Source organism: Malus sylvestris, chromosome 2 (assembly GCF_916048215.2).
Source record: "Malus sylvestris chromosome 2, drMalSylv7.2, whole genome shotgun sequence".
NCBI lineage: Eukaryota > Viridiplantae > Streptophyta > Magnoliopsida > Rosales > Rosaceae > Malus > Malus sylvestris.
Window position 1 is genome coordinate 26,140,949 of NC_062261.1, and position 23,144 is coordinate 26,164,092.

The following is a 23,144-nucleotide window of genomic DNA, read 5'->3' on the forward strand; positions in this document are numbered from 1 at the left end:
GCAATCCAAGCTTCCTCGTGGTACATTTTCTGCACCCAAGCTCAGCTCGAGGGAGTGTAAAGAGCCAAATAATAGTTTGTTACAAATGTCTCAAGTTAGTTATGTTGGTTAGGGACTTGATTGTAATTAGTTAAGTTAGCTAAGGATGGAAAGGTTATCAGAAATGTATATATATATACTAATGTTTACATTGAAATGATTCATTGAATGAAATTGATTAGGAGAATGTCTTGATCTCAAATCTCACGGCAGATGACTATAGGAAACAAAACTTATATTATAAAAAATCAGCAATTTAGCAAATTGTTCACTGCAGAATTTGTTCCAGTGACAGATTATTTAACAAGTTGATAACATCATATTTTCCCCGCATGATATCTGTTCGAGCCTATGGCACATTCATACTATTTGAAAATACAGAAGCAATTTGACATATTCTCAAAGACATCAAGAATTCACACTCTTTTTACATGGAGAAGAATACCATGTTCAAGTGCAGTGGCCAAGTTATACACAGGGGAGTGCTGATATGCGGGTGAGAGGGAGAAGCAAAACTTAGACTCAAGGCAAGAATCACCTTCAGTTATGTCATAGCTAAGTGTTGGCCATCACATATATTAGCACCCATTCCAAATGGCATGTGGGCTTGCAGAGGCTGGCAAGCTTTGAGAATTCCATTGGAAAAATATTTCCGGGTTGAACTTGTGCGCATTTGGTCCCCATATGTCAGGATTCTGGTGTAGATAAGCTATTGGTATTTGAAGGACACAACCCTTCGAAATCACAATGTTTTTTAATGTGATAGTCTCAAAGGCATCTCTTGCTGTTAAGGGTCCTAATGAATAGAGACGCAATACCTCATGAATCACCATTTTTAGCTGCAACAAATGCAAAAGCAAAGGTGGTAAATTGGTAATCAACATTTAATCTTAGACAGGTATGTTTCTTCTATCTATCTTAGGCTTCTCTACCTAAAATCCTTGAACATTATGGGTTTTGTCTGACGACATCAATGTTTATCTGGCAGTACGCGAGCTATGAAAACCGTCTTAATTACCATCCGAACTTGCAGTGAAATCTTTATAATTAACATTGACATGAAGCATAATGGCATACCACTTTCATGCTTCGGAGAATATCTGTATCTAGAGGCTTATCCCGGCAGATTTCGGGCACCTCAGCACAAGCACGAGCTTGCCAATCTGGATGTGCTGCTAGTAACATCAAGGCCCATGATGTTGCAAGGGCAGTAGTATCATGGCCAGCAAAGAACAGAGTCTTGCAGTTATCAACAATGAAATTCTTATGTAATGGGGCACTGTTGTCGGCATAATTTTTGGCTCCTTCAAGAATCATTTGCAGTAAATCTTTCTCATATGCAGCTTCGACACGTTGTTTTACCACCTTTAGCCCTGGTTTGGCATTGAGGTGATTTTGAAAAAAGTGGGTATGAAAAAAAGTTGGGAGGGTTTTTGGTGTTTGGTAAACTCTCAAAATCAGCTTTATTTCAAAGTTTTGGATGAAAATAAGCCCAAAACCTGAAGATGCAAACAGCAGCTTCCAAAAACTAGCTTATTTTTAAAAACACGAGTGAACAATAATCTTTAATAAATTTTTCAATAGCCCAAAATTGCCCCATTTACTCGCATTCACGCTCTCGCAAAACCCGAACCAAAAAACTTCAATCCCAGATCTCTCTCGTTCTCCAGGTTTCTCCGGCTCGGTGTAGATTTAGAGTTACCCAGAGTTAAGATTTGGCAATTGGTGTAGATTCAGTCTTAAGTTTGCCAGAAAAATTACGAAGAAGGTCACCAGATTTCTGGGCATAAACACAGAGAGGACACTTAGGGTTAAATCCCAAGAATTTCATGCCAAAATTCGATATGCAGGATACAGAAGTTGTACTTGAGATTAAATGAAAGTTGAATTGAGTTTGAAGCACCCAAATTTCGTCGAGCCTCAGGTCAACTCGTCATAGAGTTTTTCACCGAAAGGGAAAGGTTGGCTTTCTTCATTTTTGAGTACTTGATCTTCATATGCAACACCACCATTCGAATTCATAGGTCAAACTACACCTAAAATAGGGAATATTGGTATGGATTTCACTCGAAAATTGGTGTTGGTGTGGGTGATTCTCTTGGTAATTAGAGAGAGTGAGAGTATCATAGAGAGAGAGTTAGGGAGAAAGGAGAGTCTCATGGAAAAAAAGGAAGAAAAAGAGAGGAAGGAGACCAAATAAAAGGAGTGGGCCCCTCAAGGCACACTAAATAAGACTTTTTGGTCATTTCACACAGTCACAACAATTTTACATAAAAATTTACTATACACTATAATACTGTTTTTTTTTTTTTTTTTTTTTTTTTTTTTTTTTTCCAAAATCACTTTTACAGAAAGGTTAACTAAACACTCTGTTGCTTTATTTCACAGCTGCTTATTCTCACAGCACAGCATAAGTAGTTTTTTTTTTTCAAAGCACAGCAATATCAAACTAGGCCTTAATATCATTGAATTAATTTCTTTCTCTAATCTCCATATCTCTCTATTATCTTTCGTAGGCTCTATCACCATGGTCCAAGGAACAAAAAAGTTAAAGTCTAGAATCATTTAATAAATACAAATGTGGAGAACAAAAAATGCAAGAAATTAAGTATTTTCATCATATGAAATGGATGTTGTTATCCAAAGGCCATACAAGTAAGAGCCGTTATAATAAATCGTGCTAGTTGTTGCCGTTCATGAGATTTAAACCTAGGATGTTTTCTAACAAAATGGTGATTAACACCCCTCCACTAGACTAGATAGTCATTGTAAAAATTTATATTTTTCAGAAATAGTTTTTTTTTTTCTTTATTTTATAACAAAAATATTTGAGGAATAAGGAGTAAGCCACACAATAGGCCTTAGGCCAATCTTTATGATAGTTGAACATGAGATCTTCCATTTATAAGTGCAGAATAATTAATACTACTACATTTTATTGCTAGTGATGCCACTATTTCAATCAAGAAAGAGAATGTTATGTAATATGAATTAGTTTATATGTGATTATCATACCTTAAGCCTAAGCTTGTCCCCGTTATGAGTTCCTTGCACAAAAGGTCTCTTAGAGCCTTAAATTTTAGGAATATTTCTTCTCCTTGACGATAATTCCTCTTAAAACAAGCTCTTGAGATTATATCTGAAGATAAGTTACTTAAATGCTCATTAACTCTAATTTTTGCAATTCCTCCATGGCTTTCGATTTCACTTTCCCAAGTTCTAAGCATTGAGTTTGTAGACGCCACCATTATGTTCACCATGCCCTTGGAAAAAAGAATTGCACTGATGATTTATAACTGAATTAAAGGCATACATGAATTAACATTATAATGCTCAATTTCTTCTAGTTATATTTATAATGTTAATATTCTCCTATTAGACAAGTTCACATGTTAAGATTTCAAATTCTCAATTGCGGAAATTTGACTTCTTAATTTAGTGGTATTCTTCTTCATTTGTAAGTGAGAGGTTTTAGATTCAGTTCTCGACAAAAACGAATTTGAATCACATTATTGCTAACTCTTTGTGAGACTTAGCTCACCCCCGTCCCTCTTAGTGTGGATAATATTGTTTGTTAAAAAAAAAAACAAAATATTTTCACATGTATAAAGGAAAAAAATTCTAAGAGATTTATAGATGGAGATAATGCTTACATATATTTAATACATTCACTATCCAACGATCATATATAACTTATGCGAATGTATCTATTTAATATAATAACCATCTGATCATGGATGTATGACATTGCAACTACAACATAATTTTTTGTATAACATTGCAGTGTTTTGAAGATGGAGTATGATTTGCAACTGCAGTAAAACTTGAGAGTGCAAACTATCATTTACCTTTTACATAAATATAAATATTGTATCCAAATCCCTGAAATCATTTCGAGCTTAGAGCTTATACAAATGTGCAAAAAAAAAAAAAAAAAAAATTACTGTAAGATGATATACCTTAACCTTATCCAAATACAATTCAGGAGCAATCACTTTTCATTGGTGGGCCCAGCTTGAACCATTTGATGATGTAAGGCCTTTACCCAACAGTGGTCCAAGAACCCTGGAAATCCCAGTCGTGTTCCCTAAGAACAAAGATTTGCTTCAGCAACTCCACATCTGTTACATATAGTTTTTGTACGTGTGCAGCTGCAAACATGAATGTTGGCCCTGCCAGCAATACATAACAGTTCGTAACTATCTTCCAAATTAGAAGGCATTAAGTAAGAGATATTGTATTGAAACCCTACAACAAGAAGAATTTTCTTTTTTTTCTAAATTTCCTATTTTATCCTTGAGAGAAAATAAGTCTTAAAAAAAAACCTAGTACACCTTCCTCGATTGCTTTTCTCCATTGAAGTAGAAAAAACATAGAAGAAAAAGGTTTTATATATGTTAGAAATAGTGTGTTGATGTTGAGACTGAATCTCATAATTGGGAAAATTAGAGATTTTGTATATGTTTGTAAGTAGTTGAGTTATTCTTCATATTACTAATTCGTTTTATTATAGAAGTTAAACTTTCTTCAGTTGATATATTTATTTGACGAAGAGAACTAATATTTCAACATTTTCAAGAAAAAAAGATAGATAAATCATTTAGATCATTGGATGTGGAATTATATGGAAGAGAGTACCTACGTAGTACGTACCATATTCTTTTGTCCAGGGCTCTATGTAGGGGAAGACTTTTGAAGGCCATTCATGAGAAATAGAAGCTGCTACATCAACGCCATCACGATTAACAGTCTCGGTTGCTGTCGGACTGGCTCTTGCTTTTGATCTTGCTTTTTATTGCAGGGAGGTTTCCCAGAAGAAATGAAGGAGGAGGCCCTCTAAATCCTTGCTTTTGGAGCTTTGATCTCAGCCGTTTAGGCCTGAAAACCACAAGTTCACATAGATAGAAAAACAAGACCAGAAAACCCACCTAGAAGTACTGATAGTATGATCCTTGGTGCTGCAACTCCTCCAACCTCTCCTTCCATTTGTTCCTACCAGTGATCCTCTCTTGGTCCTCTCTATGTCTAACTATTAGATCTGTTACCCATAAATTACTGGCGAGTCGGAGTCTATATAATCGAAGTCCACTCTCGTGTCCTACGGGTATATGACTCAAATGTTTGTGAATTTAAAACTAGCATACATAACTGCAAAAGGGTAATGCTTCTCTCCAAAAGTGAGAGCTTTTCTCTCTAGACTGAGAGCCCTTCTCGCCATTTGTGTGAGCCCTTCCCTTCTCTGTTCCTCTGGTGGCACCGGCCCTAGCTTCGGCTGGGGTCGGTTGCCATATCCTCTTTCCTCTCTTCTTCTTCTTCTTTTCTTTTCGTTTCTATTGATGTTTCTCCTTTTTTTTTCCCTCCGGCCTCTCATCTTCTTCAATTCCCATCGGTATACCTCTCCCCATCTCTTCTTCAATCTGATCTTCAGCCATATTTCCTATTGAGTTCATGTATAGAGCTGGGTTGTTTTTCCTAGCTCGGGGTGTTTCCGACACCATCACGTTCTCATTGTTGTCTCTCGTTTTCGGCAGTATTGCTCGTGGGTTTCCCTGAGCTTCTTACTGGTAATTGGCTAATCCCTTTTTGGTGCTGACTATCTATTGTTAATGGCTGTGATCTGGTTGCTATTCAGGGTTGGTGGTGGTGTCTGAGGCGGCGTTACTTAGTGGTGGTTGACGTTTTCAGTTGCCTAGCCTAGATCTCTGTCGGTGGAGGGACTTCGATAGAAGCTTCTTGGCTGTTGTGTGTTTTTTGGGCTTTACTATTGTTGGGCCCTCTTTTTATTTTTATTTTTAGTTTTTTTGGTTTTGGCCATTTTCTGGTTGTGTATAGTTTTGAGTTGGACCTTTAGTTTGCTTGTAAATTTGGGTTTGTTGTTTTAATAACAGTTGAGGGAGTTTTGACTATAGCTTGCCTCAGACTTTTATCAAAAAAATAAAAATAAATAAATAAATGGAAGGAAAGGATACAGCAGACTGGATGCTTGGAATTTAATCATAGAATAAGGTTGCAGCTGACTGGATGCTTAGAATTTAATCATAGAATAAGGTTGCAGCAGACTGCAGATGGAAAAAAAAAATGGAACTTTAATGAAAAGCTCTCGATACTGTTCACTTTAACGAAAAACCACATTTTACACTAAAAAGTCAATTCGGGTACTATTCACTTTACCCTTTATTTTGTTCTTATAGTTAAAAGTCAATTTGGATACTATTCACTTTACCCTTTATTTTGTCCTTATAGTTAAAACTCAAAGTTTTCAAGCCATTTTCATTAGTTTTCCTAAAAAAATAATCATGTAAATCATCACCAGCAACCACTGTTGTGTAATTGAATTTTGTCATATTTTTTTTTCCAGGTGGAGTTAATGAAACTTTTGTAATTTTAAATTTCAATTGATCTTTTCAATCTAATTTTGAGCTAGGTAGAGCATAAGTACACGAGTTTTGTGGAGTAAAAAATAATTTGAGACGACACTTGAATTTTTTCTCAAGAAAGACAAGATTGCCCTTTTTAAAATGGGCATGACCGTCAATCGCTCCCACATTCAGCTCATCATCTCTGAAGGTCCAAACAGCTAACAACGACTGCTCAAAGCTCCCTTGCTCTTGGCATGGAAAAGTCAAAAGTATTAAAAATAGGGTTAATTACTAAATCCTATCTTTGATACTTTCTCAATTGAAGATCAACTCAATCAAGTAAGGAATCTCATCACAATCAATTAGGGATACTTGCACCATTATCTCAAGATATTTTCTCCTAATATCTTGGGAATATTATTTCCTCATTCATCCAACAGATGACACACCTTGGCCAATAGGATGCTGCATGTGTAAGGCAAAACCCTAACCCCGTGGACGGCCACCTCCTCCTACAAATACATCAATCTCCACCAAATTTTGGTAAGCTTTTACTACCCCCAAAAGCCCTAAACACTTACTCATTTTAGAGAAACTAACTTTGGCATCGGAGATCTATTAGCCAAGCCTCATCTCTTCCCCCTTCCCCAACTCATCGTGGGTGCATGGGGCTTTTGGTCCTTGATCAAAGGTGTTGATTGTTTTGCAGGTACATTTTCGTCAAAGCAAAGGAGCGGAAATTTACACCAACAAATTGATGCTTTCATTTAGTGTTTGATTCAAACGCTCGAAGAAGACTCTCGCATTCAACATTTCAAAATTTTGTTTATACGTAATTTTTCCCACATAATCTTATTCCTAGATTTTTTTTATATAAATTCTTTAAATAGCCCTGGAGAAGAAATACGATGATGGGAATTCTGAAACCACGAAGAAAGGTGTTTCCTACAAACTTGGGTTTTCACCCACACAACGGATCACAGAGCACTGGTGGCTACCACCACCTATGGCCACTACCGTGGCTTACTTTCTGTAGCCAATCAAAACCCAACCGGAGCTAGTGTCACACGCAGACAGATGAAGCACAAAGGAGGAGGCCCATTATGTGGAAGCATGGTAGCCACTAGTGCAATAGCGAAGCTTAGGACCATAAGGCCCATGTAGTAATCCTGCAGAAATTTCCCTAATGCGGCTCAAGCCACGAGGCTTAGAAAAGCCAGGAGTCGGTCAAAGTCCAAAAGAAAGCATCCAAAGCAAGTCAAGGCACTGGCCCATGAAGAAACCGAGGCGATCAACAGTGGGCTCAAGCCTCAGCGTGCAGGAAACCCATTTCAGAGATTTTTAGCGTGCGCCCATTCAGTGGGCCCTCTATTCTCAAGTCCATATGCTCCAACTTGCAGCTACGTGGGTCAGCTTGACCCAGAAACTTGGATCAATACCTTCGTGTGCCCAGACCAGTTGTGGCAACCATTTTTAGCCATTTTTCGGCATTTTGGAATCGTTTTTTTATGTTTCAAACCTGTTTTCGATGTTTTTGACCTGTTTTATGCTGATTTGGCTCGTTAAAGCTCATATTTCATGCTTGATGTCCACTACACTTCCATCACATGGAGATGCACTTCAAACAAGCTGCTAAACTCTAAATAGCGATCCACACATATCCCAGCAGACTACAGACTTGACAAGCACCCTCGCGCACCAATCTACTTTGACGAGTCGACTCCTTGAGCATATCAACAAGCAAATCACTCTTGATGAGGTGCCCTTAAGAACGACAAAAGCTGAGGATAATATTCTTTCCATACGAGTCCCAACAAGCAGCCGCCCAACAAGCTATGAACTAGGCATTCAGGCTGCTTGCATTCCCTTATTAGCCATCAGGGAAACATTTTCTCCCACCTTAGTACGTTGAGAAAGTGGCTAGCTCTCGAAAAAACTAACAGGCGAATGCACGTCCATGCTTTGAAAAACACTCAAAACCCGAATTAGGTGCACTGTTTACTCGCGGCATAGCTCACAGGGAGTTCCTTCCACCTTATACCGGAGCAAGCAACACATGGAACATGAAGAAAATTGAGGATACTATAACTCAAGTTCAACTGGCACTCAACGACTAGCGCAGTCACGAGCAGCCCACTTGCTAGCCAGAGACAAATGATGTGTAACGTAGTCACGATACAGATGAGCAAATCCCCGGGAGAAGGAGCACAAACTTGCAAACGATCACTGGAGGCAACCGAGGCATAATCGCCCCAATGTAGGCACATCCAGATGGAAGTGGAAACGCTTAAACTCAAGTTTTATTGGCAATCTACGCCAAGTGTAACCATGAGTAGCCAGCTAAGAATAAACGACGAGTACCGTAACCACGACATGAACGAGTAGGACATAAGAAGGGTAACATAGATCTGCAGGTCACCATCGGGGGAAGTTGAAGGCTTCGATACCCCATGACAATGTAAAGAGGTCAAACGAAGAAAAAAAGTCGAGAGGCAAGTGAAAGGACTATACCCCAAAGAAAAGGGGCCTGACGCCCAAAGCATGCACTAAGTTCTTAGTCCCGATCAACCAGATCATTTGTAACCTCAAGAATGAATCGTGATTCCCAGCCACACCCATCATACACAGTGACTCCCAGCCGTGCCAAACTTGTCCCACGGTTTCCCGCCGCGCCGACTAATGCTTTGCGATTTCCTGCTACGTCGATCAAGCTATTGTTACTTCTAACTTCAGAGCATCTAATGACAATGTCGAATACAAGGCTTTACTAGTAGCCCCTGGCTAACGAAAGACTTAAGGGTAAAAAAGCTTGCAATCGATTTAGATTATCAGCTGATCACCAATTAAGCCTCAAGAAAGCATACAAGGAAACATTTAAGGATGATGAAGGACTTGGAAAAGGATCGGGAGTAACTCATTGAGCTCCCCATTTACACCCTTATGCGGACTTCACAAGCAGTTCAAAGTCTCAAGCAAATCACCGAACAAGACCTCACAACCTAAAGATTATTTCAGTTGTCTAATAATTTAGCCTTCCTCAGCTGCACTCACAATGACTTCCATGCTTTCTAGTGTGAGAGGGTAAATTGATTCCCCGATACCTATCTGGGTCCACTTTCTAGTGCGAGATGGGGTAAACTAATTCCTCGACACCCATCTAGTGTGAGAGTGTATTTGTGTGAGAGGGTAAACTAATTTCCAAACACCTATATGAGTCTACTCTTCAACAGAAGAGGGCAAATTGCCCATGAATTTCCACACAACCATTCATTTTGATGTGATTAGTTAATAATTTTCATATCCCACATATCTTTATCATGTTGTGATGCATGCCACACAACTCAAATGATCGAATACTCAAAGACCCACTAAGCAGTAAATGGTCAGGGGGCAGTAGCTCATGATGAACTTAACAGCTCGACGCCTCAACATCGTGCCCAACCAACGATTCTATGGCTAAAAGTTTTGCAAAACGCTTCAACCAAGCAAAGTTTCAAGAAAAACAAAGATGGAGTAAAGTGAAGAAAGCAGTTTATTAAATTCATCAAAATCCAACACCAACTAAACAAAGTAGACTACTCATTTAGTAGCTTGGATGACATTGGGCTTTCCAGCAGTCATCCTACCTTCAGTAGCTACTTTGCACTCAGTAGTTTACTTATCCGACATTTCATCTTCAACAACTTCGATCTTGGCAGTTCCATCCTCAAATGCTCAATCTACGGCAACTAAGAAATCAAACTCAAGTAGTTCCCTTATTCTTGTCAAGCAACATAAATGCGGCAGCAGCAGAAGGAGCATACTTCGACATCTCTTTAATAGCTGAATCCACTTTTGCAAGTGACAGACTTTCCTTCCCTACTTCTCATAGTGGCGAGCCTTTCAGAAGCCGAACCAAACTTAACCACAGCTGGATACTTCACTCTATCTCTGGACCTGGATGTTGGAAGCAACTCAACTTATAGCTTTCTGGAAGCAGGAAAGAGACTTTTTCTTAACTGAAGGTTTAGTATGCAAGCTAACCTACTAGCACGGCCCCGTACCATTCTTTTTGTCCCAAGCCAAGCTATCTCTGGGCCCTAGTTAGCCAGCCGAGCTGTGCCAACCCACAATAGTTCCCACGAGCTACCTTACCTGTACCACAGCCTTGTGATTGTCCAATATTTTCCTTGGCCCTTGCCAAGCCATTCCATTGAGCCCCGAGGCTTCAGAAAAATAAAGAAGAAAGAAAATTAATTTTTTCTTACATTGGTGTGGCATGAATAAGAATGAACGACGACGATCAACTCTTTGCAAGGGCAAGCAAAAAAGAAAACTAAGGGATAGGTTTATTTAGCCCTCTGATTAAGACATGCTTAAGTAAGTCTTGGTGGCAATTGGCTTCCTTTTTCTCATGAAGACTCTGTTTCCAAAACAAGGTGAAACATCTACATCAAATTGGGAAACAACTCTCTGCATGCCTAGGCAGCTTGTGATCTCTATACCTACTACCCTTTTCTGCTTATAGCCCAGCAGGTGTGGGGGCATTTGTTGAGTAAGAAATAATCCTAGAAATCCAGAAGATGACACGTAGACTTTTTCTCAAGAAAGACAAGATTGCCCTCATTAAATGGGCAGGACCCTCAACTGCTCCCACATGCAGCTCATCATCCTTGAAGGTCCAAGCACCTGACTATGACTACTCAAATCTTCCGTGCTCGTGGCATGGAGAAGTCAAAGGTATTAAAGATAGGGTTAGTTACTAAATCCTATCTTTAATACTTTCCCAATTGAAGATCAATTCAATCAAGTAAGGAATCCCTATCACAGTCAATTAGAAATACTTTCACAATTATCCCAAGATATTTTCTCCTATTTAATATCTTGGGATATTCTTTCCTCATTCATCCAATGAATGACACACCTTGGCTAATAGGATGCAGCCATGTGTAAGGCAAACCCTTAACCCTATGGCCGTCCATCTTGTCCTATAAATACCTCTATCTTTACCAAATTTTGGTAAGCTTTTGCTACCCCATAAAGCCCTAAACACTTTCTCTTTTCAAAGAAACTAACTTAGTCATTAGAGATCCATTGGCCATACCCCCCATCCCCGCACTAATCGTGGGCACTTGAGGCTTTTGGTCCTTAATCAAAAGTGTTGATGCAAAACTTTAGAACTCTTAGGTTTCCAGCTCAGAATGTGCATACCCATCAACTAATGGGTTGCGGGTATTTATAATAATTTTGAGATTACATTAGGGGTTTATCAACCCTATTTACACGGCAATATTTGAATTTGAATAATACAACATCTGTGAAATCAAACTATCAAACATTTAAAAATATCGAGACCTATCAGAGTTATCCTTGGATAGTGACTGCATTCCTGAATAACAGACTTTAGAGTTTAAACATGAGCTGGATTCTTGATAACTCTGACTTGGCCTCACCCCCCACAAGCTGACAGGCCGAGAAACAACTGGAAGCTTGGACACCAAAAGCTTGAAACGCGAGGAAGACAAACCCTTTGTAAACAAATCAGCAATCTGATCTTGAGAACAAATAAAATTTACCAGAAGTTGTTTTCGAACCACTTTCTCGCGGACATAGTGATAATCGACCTCCAAGTGTTTTGTCCACGAATGAAAAACTGGATTGGAAGCTAAGGCCATTGAAGAGACATTGTCGCACCATATGTGTGGAATGAGAAGATGCAAATGAAGGTCTCTGAATAATGACCTTAACCAAGATAGCTCAGCAGCAGTGTAGGCTAGTTGCCTATATTCGGTTTCTGTACTCGACCGAGATACAATCTTCTGTTTCTTTGAACTCCTAGCCATTAGATTTGGTCCCAAATAAATACAAAAACCTCCTGTAGAGTGATGGGTATCAAGATTGCCTGCATAATCTGCATCGGAGAAAGCATGCAATTGCATACCTCCAGGTTTATAAACAAGACCATGATCATACGTGGCCTTCAAATAACGCAAGATGCGTTTCACTGCCATCTAATGAGTGTCCTTGGGTGAGTGCATAAATTGGCACACCTGGTTAATGGCATAAGAGAGATCTGGTCTTATGATAGTTAAATACTGCAACACTCCAACGACACTGCGATATTGATTCGGATGCTTGTAAAGTTCACCATCATAAGCACTCAATTTTTGTCCTGCAGAAACTGGAGTGGAAATAGGCTTGGCATTTTTAAACTTTGTTCATTCAAGCAAGTCTAGGGAGTACTTGGTTTGAGTCAAATGCATATTGTTACCAATGTAAGTGGCTTCAACACCCAGGAAATAACTAAGAGGACCCAAGTCTTTCATGGAAAACAAAGTGCTGAGCTTCTTGATCAACCATGCCATTTGAGTGTTGTTGTTTCCTATGAGCAATATGTCATCCACATAGATAAGCAAAATTAAATAAACTCCTATTTGATTAAAAACAAACAAAGAGTAATTGCACATGGACTCTTGGAACCCTAACTGAAAGAGAAATTCAAAAAACCTTTGAAACCAGGCCCTAGGCGCCTGTTTAAACCATATAAACTATGTTGCACTTTACAAACATAGTTAGGATACTGTTTATTAACAAAACACGGTGGGTGTCTCATGTACACATCTTTATTCAAATACCCATGCTGAAATGTGTTCTGAACGTCCAACTGTCGAACATGCCACTTCTTTGAAATTGCCAAACTCAAAACAAGTCTAATGGTGCTATGCTTGACAGCTAGACTAAAGGTCTCCGTATAGTCGATCCCGGATTGTTGATGAAAGCCATTAGCCACAAGCCTAGCCTTATGTCGCTCAATCAAGCCATCTGTACACCTTTTTATCTTGAAAACCCACTTGTTTGGCAATAAGTTCATGGCATGATGGTAAGGTATAAGAGTCCACGTACCACAACATTGCAAGGCACTGAATTCTTGAGCCATCACAGTCCTCCATTCTTATGCTTTATTGCCTGACTAAAACATGTTGGTTTAACCACTTTATTGTCAGTATTAACATGCAGTGCACATTTCAAGTTTGGCTTTTGTATCCCAACTTTAGACCGAGTAGTCATTGGATGGATTGAAGGGGGATCATGAACCAACACAGGATCAGTGACACATTGTTGGGACTGATTTTGGTTCACAGGGACAACATTGACTATTTCTTGCTCATCTTGGTTTGGGAGAGGTTTACTAGGATTGGAAATAAGGGTAGGATTTGTAGTAGGAGTAGGTTGGGATATTATTGCAAGTTGTTCATTCATTGGTTGATTATCTGGTAACCTATTGGTAGTTGTGGGCTAGACATTGGGTGTGACTAGGACTTGGTTATTTGGTGGACTAGGGATAGGGTTTGAAAAGTCAAAGATAAGCTCAGAGGTTGGAGAGTTACTTGTTGTGCAGACGTTTTCCTTAAGAAATGTAAGTTCCTTGAATGGAAATGAGTCCTCATCGAATAATACGTGGCAAGACAAATACACTCGTCTCGTGGATAAATCCAAACACTTGTATCCTTGGTGATTCACGAATATCCTAAGAAAACGCATGACTTAGACTTAGGTTGAAGTTTGTTGCGGGCATAGGGTGTCAGCCAAGGAAAACATTTACATCCAAATACTTTAAAGGATTCATAAGTCGGTGTTCTATGAAATAGCTTTTCATATGGAGATTTATTAGACAAAACCTTAGTTGGTAACCTATTAATTAGGCATGTGGCTGTTAGACAAGCATCAAACCAATATTTGTTAGGGATGTGGGCATAGGAAAGCATGACAATGAAAAACGTTGTGAAATTCCCTGAGTTGCAAGAAAATGTTTAAAAGCCTGACTCTTATACTCACCACCTTCATCACATTGAAGAGTTTTAATGGATGTGTTAAACATTTTTTCAACGTGCACCTTAAAACAAAAATTCCAAATACTTCAAATTTGTTTTTCATGGGAAAAATACAAGAATCGCGGGAATAATCATCGACCAACAAAACATAATAACGAAAATCTTCAATTGACATAACTGGTGAACCACATCAGAATGTAAAAGTTCCAAAGGAAATTAACATAGACTTTGACATGCTAAAAGGAAGTTTGGTACTCTTGCCCAAAGGACAAGAATCACAAAACATTACATTGGTAGTACCATGACTTGGTACTTGATTATTTGAAATTAAAAACTTAATAATTGAAGATGTAGGGTGACCAAGACGAGAGTGCCATTTTTGGGCTGAGACTCTAACGCCTAAGAACGTTGAAATAGGATACTTGGATAATCCACCGCGAAATGGGTATAACCTATTCTCACATCTCCCTCGGAAAAGCGTCTTCCGGGTCTTGAGGTCCTTGACAAGGAAAAAAATAAGGAAATATTAGTAGATAGCAGTGGTTATCAAGAGGGAATTTATGGGCAGAGATAATGCTAGTGGAGGCGGATGGACAATGGAGTATATTGTTTAGTTCAAATTAGCAAGACTTGGTACTAATTTTGTTTGAACCAGAATGTGAAATTGAAAGGCCAATATCATTACCTACACCACCGATATTTTCATTACCATTGTACTATTTTGGATTTACCAGATTTTGAATATCAGGAGTGACATGGGCGTTGGCTCCTGTGTCCAGTAACCAGTTTCCATTTTGTTGTCGATTCAAGGTAATTGGTGAAAAGGCCAGTAAGACGTTTGGTTGGAATACGTCCTTCATAAACACAATTCATGCGCTGGTAACAATCTAAAACAGGATGTCCAGGCTTACCACAAATTTGACAAGTAATTCTTTCTCCACTTGAATTGAAGCGTTCCCCATTGATCATAGGATTGCGCTGATTATTGTTATGAAGGAGGTGACATCGCTGGTTGATATTAGAAGCACCACCACGATTGGACGGAAAGCCACCATGTCTATTTCCACAAGAACGTCCACCACGTCCTCTTGCAGCTATAAAGGCATTGACATGAGCAGCTTCCACCACAGGTACAATTTGTTCCATCATTCACCTCTCAGCTGTCAAAATGAGGGCTTCAAGGGTTGGGTACGTGATCGGAGTATCACGTGCTTGAGCTGCATTGATAGTAATCTCGAATGTAAGACCAATGTTATTAAGATCAAGGTTATCGGAAATAACATGTACTCGATCCAAGTAATCAGTTACTGAAAGATCACCTTTTTTTTGTTAGGAGCAATTCATTTCGTAGAAAGAGGATGTGATTTTGAGAAGTGGATGCATAACGCTACTTAAGAGCTTCCCATGTCGCACGAGACGTGTGTTTGCTGGTTACAGTCGCTAGAACGGAGGCAGTTAGCGAGCCATTGATCCAACTAAGGACCATTTGGTCATGTTGCACCCATGTAGCATATGCCAGATTAACATTAGTATTTCCAGCCAAGTGTTTCGGAGGACAGACAAGAGAGCCGTTGACGTAACCTATCAGGTCACGACTCTTCAGTATTAGCAAGATTTGCGCCAATCATAGAGGATAGTTGGCACGATCAAGCTTAATATTCACCACAGTAGTCATGGAAGAGGAGAAGGGATTGACGGATGAAGTTGCAGGGGGAGAATAGGGTTGACATTATTAGTTTCAGCCATGTAAAAAGTGATGGGGTAAGGAAAAAAATGAAGGATATTTTGTTGTTAGGCAGAAAGGCTCAATACCATGTAAGACTTTAGAACTCTTAGGTTTCCAGCTCAGAATGTGCATACCCATCAACTGATGGGTTGCGTGTATTTATAATAATTTTGAGATTACACCAGGGGTTTATCAACCCTATTTACACGGCAATATTTGAATTTGAATAATACAACATCTGTGAAATCAAACTTTCAAACATTTAAAAATATCTAGACCTATCAGAGTTATCCTTGGATAAGGACTGCATTCCTGAATAACAGACTATAGAGTTTAAACATGGGCTGGATTCTTGATAACTCTAACTTGGTCTAACAGTTGATTGTTTTGCAGGTGCACATAGGACAGCGAAAATTTGCATTGACAAGTTCTCAACCGTTTATGGCCACTTCTGGTGACAACAGATGCCACCACCACCAAAACGTAACCTATCACCCCAAGGGAAAATATCCCCAAAACCTAAGTCATCATATCCCATCGTAGGTGGCATATCAACCCGCAAAGCATTAGCCTACCTACAATTTCTTCGTCATTTTCCAACAAGAATTTGATCATGTGTAAAAATAATGTCAAAATGTTCCAACTAAATGCCCTTTTGAAATTAGAAATTTGGCCGTCGAACCACAACTACCGCTGTGGGTAGAGGCATATGGCGGCCTGTGAGGCTCATTGTGGGGCCTTGCATCCAAGGAAGTGTGTTGCTATAGTGAGTGAACCTAGTTCTAAGATTGTTCTGCAAAAGGGTTCACGATATGGTTTCACAAGAACGGGCACAAGCATACACCTTGAGTTAAAGCTGTGAGCATTGATTTTGTTAGGATAATGTCTTGATCTCAAATCTCACGGCGGCCGACCATAGGAAAGAAAACTTAAATGATAAAAAATACATAAGCAATTTAACATATGGTGCACTGCAAAATTTGTTCTAGTGACATATTATTTAACAAGTTGATAACAACATAATTCCCCTGCATGATTTTGTTTGAGCTTATGGCACATTCACACTATCTAAAAATACAGAAGCAATTTGACATTCTCAAAGACATCAAGAATTCACACTCTTTTTACATGGAGAAGAATACCATGTTCAAGTACAGTAACCAAGTTATACACAGGGGAGTGCTGATACGCAGGTGATAGGGAAAAGCAAAACTTAGATAGACGTAATGCAAGAATCACCTTGACTTCTGTCATAGCTAAGTATTGGCCAACACATATATTAGGACCCATTCCAAATGGCATGTAGGCTTGCGGAGGCTGGCAAGCTTCGAGAATACCATTGGAAAATCTTTCTGGGTTGAACTTGTGCGCATCCGGTCCCCATATGTCAGGGTTCTGATGTAGATAGGTGATTGGTATTTGAAGGTGACAACCTTTCGGAATCACAATGTTTTTGAATTTGATAGTCTCAAAGGCCTCTCTTGATGCAAAGAGTACTAATGGATAGAGACGCAATACCTCATGGATCACCATTTTTAACTACAACAAATGCAAATGAAAAGGTGGTAAATTGGTAATTAACATTTAATCTTAGATAGGTATGTTTCTGTTGACCCTAGAAACTACCAAGCCTACGTGGCGCGCAGGCCGAGTAATCTATAAGCTAACTACGTCCTTCGGTGAATGCGGGTGTGCCAACTCGTCGGCCAAGCTCGGCCGAGGAGTAAATTTGTTGATGTTGCGTTGGGTGCGCGGCTGACTTCTACATCTTGCGATTGCGACCGAGGAAGGAACGCGTCTCGGCCTCTTGGGTTCTCGAACCTGGAGACAAGGTTACTATTCTTTACGAAGTTCACGAATCGTCGTCGTCGGATTCGGTCATAGTGATGTTATTCGTCAGAGTAAACTCTCGCCGAATCGACACCAAAGTGTAAGGGCACAAACACTCAAAACAGATATAAGTCTTGATGATGAACGTGGTTTGGCCGTCCGAATGCCGAACTCTAAATCCTACTTGGGAGTATCCAATCATAAAACAACTCGGCGTGCAATGCGTCGAGCTCGATATACCGTAACACCTCACTTCGCCGAGAAGGCTAATGAGATGACCTCAATCAATAAGGACCCGGAGATCCTCCTCGACCGAGACTTGGATAGGTAACCAACCGTTCTCGCTGCAGTGCTGTTGATGCCAACGGAAGATACTGCGAGACCGACTGATTCTACGGTGACAGAGCTATCTATACCGACTTAAGATATCACCGGTTGCTTCCACAGTGCTGTTGATGCCAACGGAAGATGTGTCAGCGAAAAAGAAGGAAAAATCTCAAGTTGTTGAGAGCTTGCGCAGGGCAGTTTTGTATTGATTTGCAGGGGCCTCGAATGATGCACAACCTCTTCTATTTATAGCAACGGCTCCCCCCAAGGTTGAGTTAAAACCCTACTCGGACTAGGTCTTCTTCTCCTGATCAGCACCAACTCGACCAGTCCTATTTTCACTAGGATTGTGAACCTAGTCCTTAACCGAGCCGGATTCGCTTCCGGGTTATTAATCCTACCGAGACTCCCTATTACACTAGGACTCGACTTGTCTTGTGTTGTGACCTAGCCGACCTAGGTTTAGAGGCCCACGTGCTGAACGATCCATGGCATTCTTATCGTGCGGCCTTCCGGGCATAGAATGATTCTATACTCGGCCCAAACTATTATTTTTGGCCCAAACAGTTTCTTATAACTATCTTAAAGCTTAATATATCATACTCCTAGACCATGTTTTTCTGCCTAATACAATTTGATCATATTGATTTCTTAGGTTTCTTTGCATAAAATCCTTGAACATTATCTAGCAGCATAAGTCTGGCAATGGAAAATTACGCAAGCAATGAAAATCGTCTTAATTACCATTTGAACTTGCAATAATGATATCTTTTATGGATTGGTAATTAACATTATCATGAAGCATAGTGCATACCACTTTCATGCTTTAGAGCATATATGCGTCTAGAGGCTTATTCCCACAGATTTCGAGCACCTCAGCCTGAACACGAGCTTGCCAATCTGGATGTGCTGCTAGTAACATCAAGCACCATGATGTTGCAAGGGCAATAGTCTCATGGCCAGCAAAGAACATGTTCTTGCAGTTATCAACAATGAAATACTTGTGTGATAGGGCATTGTAATCAGTATAATTTTTGGCGCCCTCAAGAGTCATTTGCAGTAAATCTTTCTCATATGCAGCTTTAACATGTTGTTTTACCACCTTTAATATCATTGAATCAATTTCTTTCTCTAATCTCCATATATCTCTGTTATCTTTCGTAGGCAAGAGTCCATGGTGCAAGGAAAAAAAAAGTCGGAATAATTTTATAAAGAAAAATTTGGAGAAGAAAAAAAATGCAAGAATTATGTATTTTCATCATATGAAATGTATGTTGTTATTCCGATTCAGTTGTTGTGGTTCATGAGATGTAAACCTATGGCCTCTTCTAATAAAATTGAGATTGGTACCATTCGACTGGATGGTCATTGTAAAAAAATAAATTTTCTAAAAAAATTAATATTTTTTTAAGTGGAGGAATTAGTGTTTCTTATACCAAAGCATTCTAGTATCTACTTGAACTTTTATTTTTTATTTTTTGTTTTTCTTATTGTATAACAAAAATATTGAGGAAAACAGTAACTGGTCAGCCTTAATTAGGTATTGAACGTACCATTTATGATTGTTGAACATGAAATCTCTCATTTAAAAGTGGAGAAAAACTAATACCACTAGACTATAATATTATATGTAACATCTCACATCACCCAGGGGAGTGGATCCTGTAAGCTTTATATGTATATTCTCATCTTTACCTAGCGCGAGGCCTTTTGGGAGCTCACTGGATTCGGGTTCCATCGGAACTGCGAAGTTAAGTGAGTTTGGGCGAGAGCAATCCCATGATGGGTGACCTACTGGGAAGTTCTCATATGAGTTCCCAGAAACAAAACCGTGAGGGTGTGGTTGGGGCCCAAAGTGGACAATATCATGCTACGGTGGAGTTGAGTCCGGACGTGGTGGGGGCCTGGGTCGGGATGTGACAATTTGGTATCAGAGCCAATCCCTGGCCGGAAGTGTACCGACGAGGGTGTCAAGCCCTTAAGGGGGTGGATTGTAACATCCCACATCGCCCATGGGAGGGGATCCTGTAAGCCTTATATGTATATTCCCATCTTTACCTAGAACAAGGCGTTTTGGGATCTGACTGGCTTCGAGTTCCATCGGAACTCTGAAGTTAAACTAGTTCGTGTGAGAGCAATCTTATGGTGGGTGACCCACTGGGAAGTTCTTGTGTGAGTTTGTTGACCCTAAAAACTACCAAGCCTACGTGGCGTGCATGCTGAGTAATCTATAAGCTAACTACGTCATTCGGTTGAATACGGGGCGTGCCAACTCGTCGGCCGAGCTCAGCCAAGGAGTAAAATTTGCTGATGTTGCATTGGGTGCGTAACTGACTTCTGCGTCTCGCGATTGCAATCAAGGAAGGAACACGTCTCGGCCTCTTGGGTTCTCAAACCTGAAGACAAGGCTACTATTCTTACGAAGTTCACAAATCGTCACCGTCAGATTCGGTCACAGTGATGGTATTTGTCAGAGTAAACTCAGGTCGGATCGACACCAAAGTGTAAGGGCACAAATACTCAAAGCGGATATATGTCTTAACAATAAACGTGGTTCGACCGTTAGAATGCCGAACTTTGAATCCCACTTAAGAGTATCCAATCATAAACTAACTCGGCATGCAATGTGCCTAGCCTAATAAACTGTAACACCTCACTTCGTCGAGAAAGCTAATGAGATGACCTCGACCAATAAGGATTTGGAAATCCTTCTCGACCGAGACTTGGATAGATAACCAGTCGGCCCTGTCGCAGTGCTGTTTATCCAAACTGAAAGTGCTTTATGGTCGGTTGATTCTACGGCAACAGTGCTGTTTATCCAAACTGAAGATGTTCACCGGTTGCCTTCACACTGCTGTTTATCCAAACTGAAGGTGTGTCGGCGAAAAGAAAAAAGGAAAAATCTCAAAGTTGTTGAGAGAATTTGTGCAGGGCAGTTGTGTGTTGAATTGGAGGTGCTTTGAATGTTGTTTGTGGCTTTGTATTTATAATAATGAACTGCCTCATCCTCAAGTTGTAGCCACGGTATATGATTCTTGGAATATTACTTCATGTAGAATAATCATTCCCTAATCTCGTTGATTATCCCATGTGTTGCATTAGGATAATTATCCCTTCATCACTCGTCAGCCAATTGGAAATCGTCATATGCATCTGTAGAATCCTAAATTATATGGAACCATAGATGTCATCACCTCTCTATGTTAACCCGAGACAGAATCCTAACAGGACTCATATTCACTCGTCGCATGCAAAATCAAAGGCTGCCACCTAGTCATCCAATGCTAATGATAATCCACATGCACATCAGGTTTGTTGGTCTCTGACTAATCCCAAAAGCTATCCTGACCACATCACCATCTTAACTTCATCTTTATCGCATACAAGCATGTCCAGCAAAACAAACCAACCTGATTCAAAGCTCACGTCCCCATCACAAATCTACTCGTCTCCATCCCATTTATTTTGCATAAAAAACCGAGATAACTTATTAAAAGATAATTATTATGATTAAAAATAATAATATTATCTCTTAGCAATAATATCTTAACTTTCTTATCCAACGATTGAGAACCATGCTTACTCAACGACATCGACCGCTTAGGCCGATGGTGTAAAATCAGATCGAAACAGAGTTCACAGAAACAAAACAGTGAGGGTGTGGTCGGGACCCAAAGTGGACAATATCGTGCAACGGCAGAGTCGAGTCCGGGATGCGGTGGGGGCCCGGGCCGGGATGTGACATTATATGAATTAAGAAAGAGAATGTTATATTATATGAATTAGATCATATGTGATTATATCGTACCTTAAGCCTAGAATCCCTGTAATGAGTTCCTTGCACAAAAGGTGTCTTAAAGTCCTATGTTTTAGGAATATTTCTTCTCTTTGATGATAGTTCCTCTGAAAACAAGCTCTTGAGATTATATCTACAGATAAGTTACTCATATACTCATAAACTCTAATTTCTGCAATTCCTCCATGGCTTTAGATTTTACTTTCCCAAGTTCTCAGCATTGAGGTTGTAGACTCCACCATTATGTTCACCATGCCCTTGGGAAAAAAAAAAAATTGCCGTATGATTTATAATAGAAAAAAATTAGTATCTAGTCCCTATTTACTAATGTATATTGACTGAGACCTTATTAGTTTTCCGATTTTAATCGAAGTCCGTAGCATTAATATAATATGAATTTACATGTTTGTCACAAAAAAATTTTAAATGAAAATTAGTAATTGATTTAAGGTTTTAATATTCACAACTTTATTAAACTCCTAATTAATTATCAATTCAAAATATTTCCAAAATAAAAAAAATAGAATAAGTTTGTGCCCATTAGTTTTTTTATAAAAACATTTTCAATATTGTAATATTAAATGTACCCATTCTTAAATATACTAATTTATTATATATAAAATGTGACACACCCCGACCAAAGATCAAGGCGTGCTGGCCGTCACGTGAGGGTGACGTAGCCATGTGCACAATGCGGAAGCGATAAGGATAAGAAATATACGAATAAATAAAAAAAACCAAAAGCTAATTAATGTGCACTAATAAACAGGAAGTGTTAGAAGTGAGATACAAGTGAAAATACTTCTAATCAGAGCATAGAAAGTCTAGGTGCAGTTCAGTAGCACAAGTACTAGTTATACAGTACTAGAAGATATCCTACGAATATTTTATTTTGTAAGAACTGCCGAGATCCTCAATGCCACCAACAACAAGTCTACCTAAAACCTGGAGGGGCGCAAAACAGAAAATGTGAGTAGGCAAAAACAAAGGTTTTCAAAATCATTTCATTTATCAAACGCTCTAACCCTTCGCAGTAAAACATGTATAATTTTCTCAGAAATAGAATATAAACTTATGCATAAATATATATATATATGTATATATGTATACATATATATATATATATGTATATATCAATTCATAATCATAAGTATGTCATGCCAAAATATAAACAGGATAAGTAACCCAGGTGAAAATAAAGTTCATGGAAAATAACACATTAGCCGGAACCCCTGTAGAAGTTTGTACATCTGAAT

The 23,144-nt window shown here is 39.2% G+C and overlaps 2 pseudogenes; both read right to left on the minus strand.

Annotated features, from left to right (window-relative positions):
• Positions 1-455: 455 nt before the first annotated feature.
• On the minus strand, positions 456-5,025 carry LOC126602416 (cytochrome P450 714C2-like; annotated as a pseudogene).
• A 12,023-nt stretch (positions 5,026-17,048) lies between these two features.
• Positions 17,049-22,142, minus strand: LOC126634642 (cytochrome P450 714C2-like; annotated as a pseudogene).
• Positions 22,143-23,144: the final 1,002 nt, after the last annotated feature.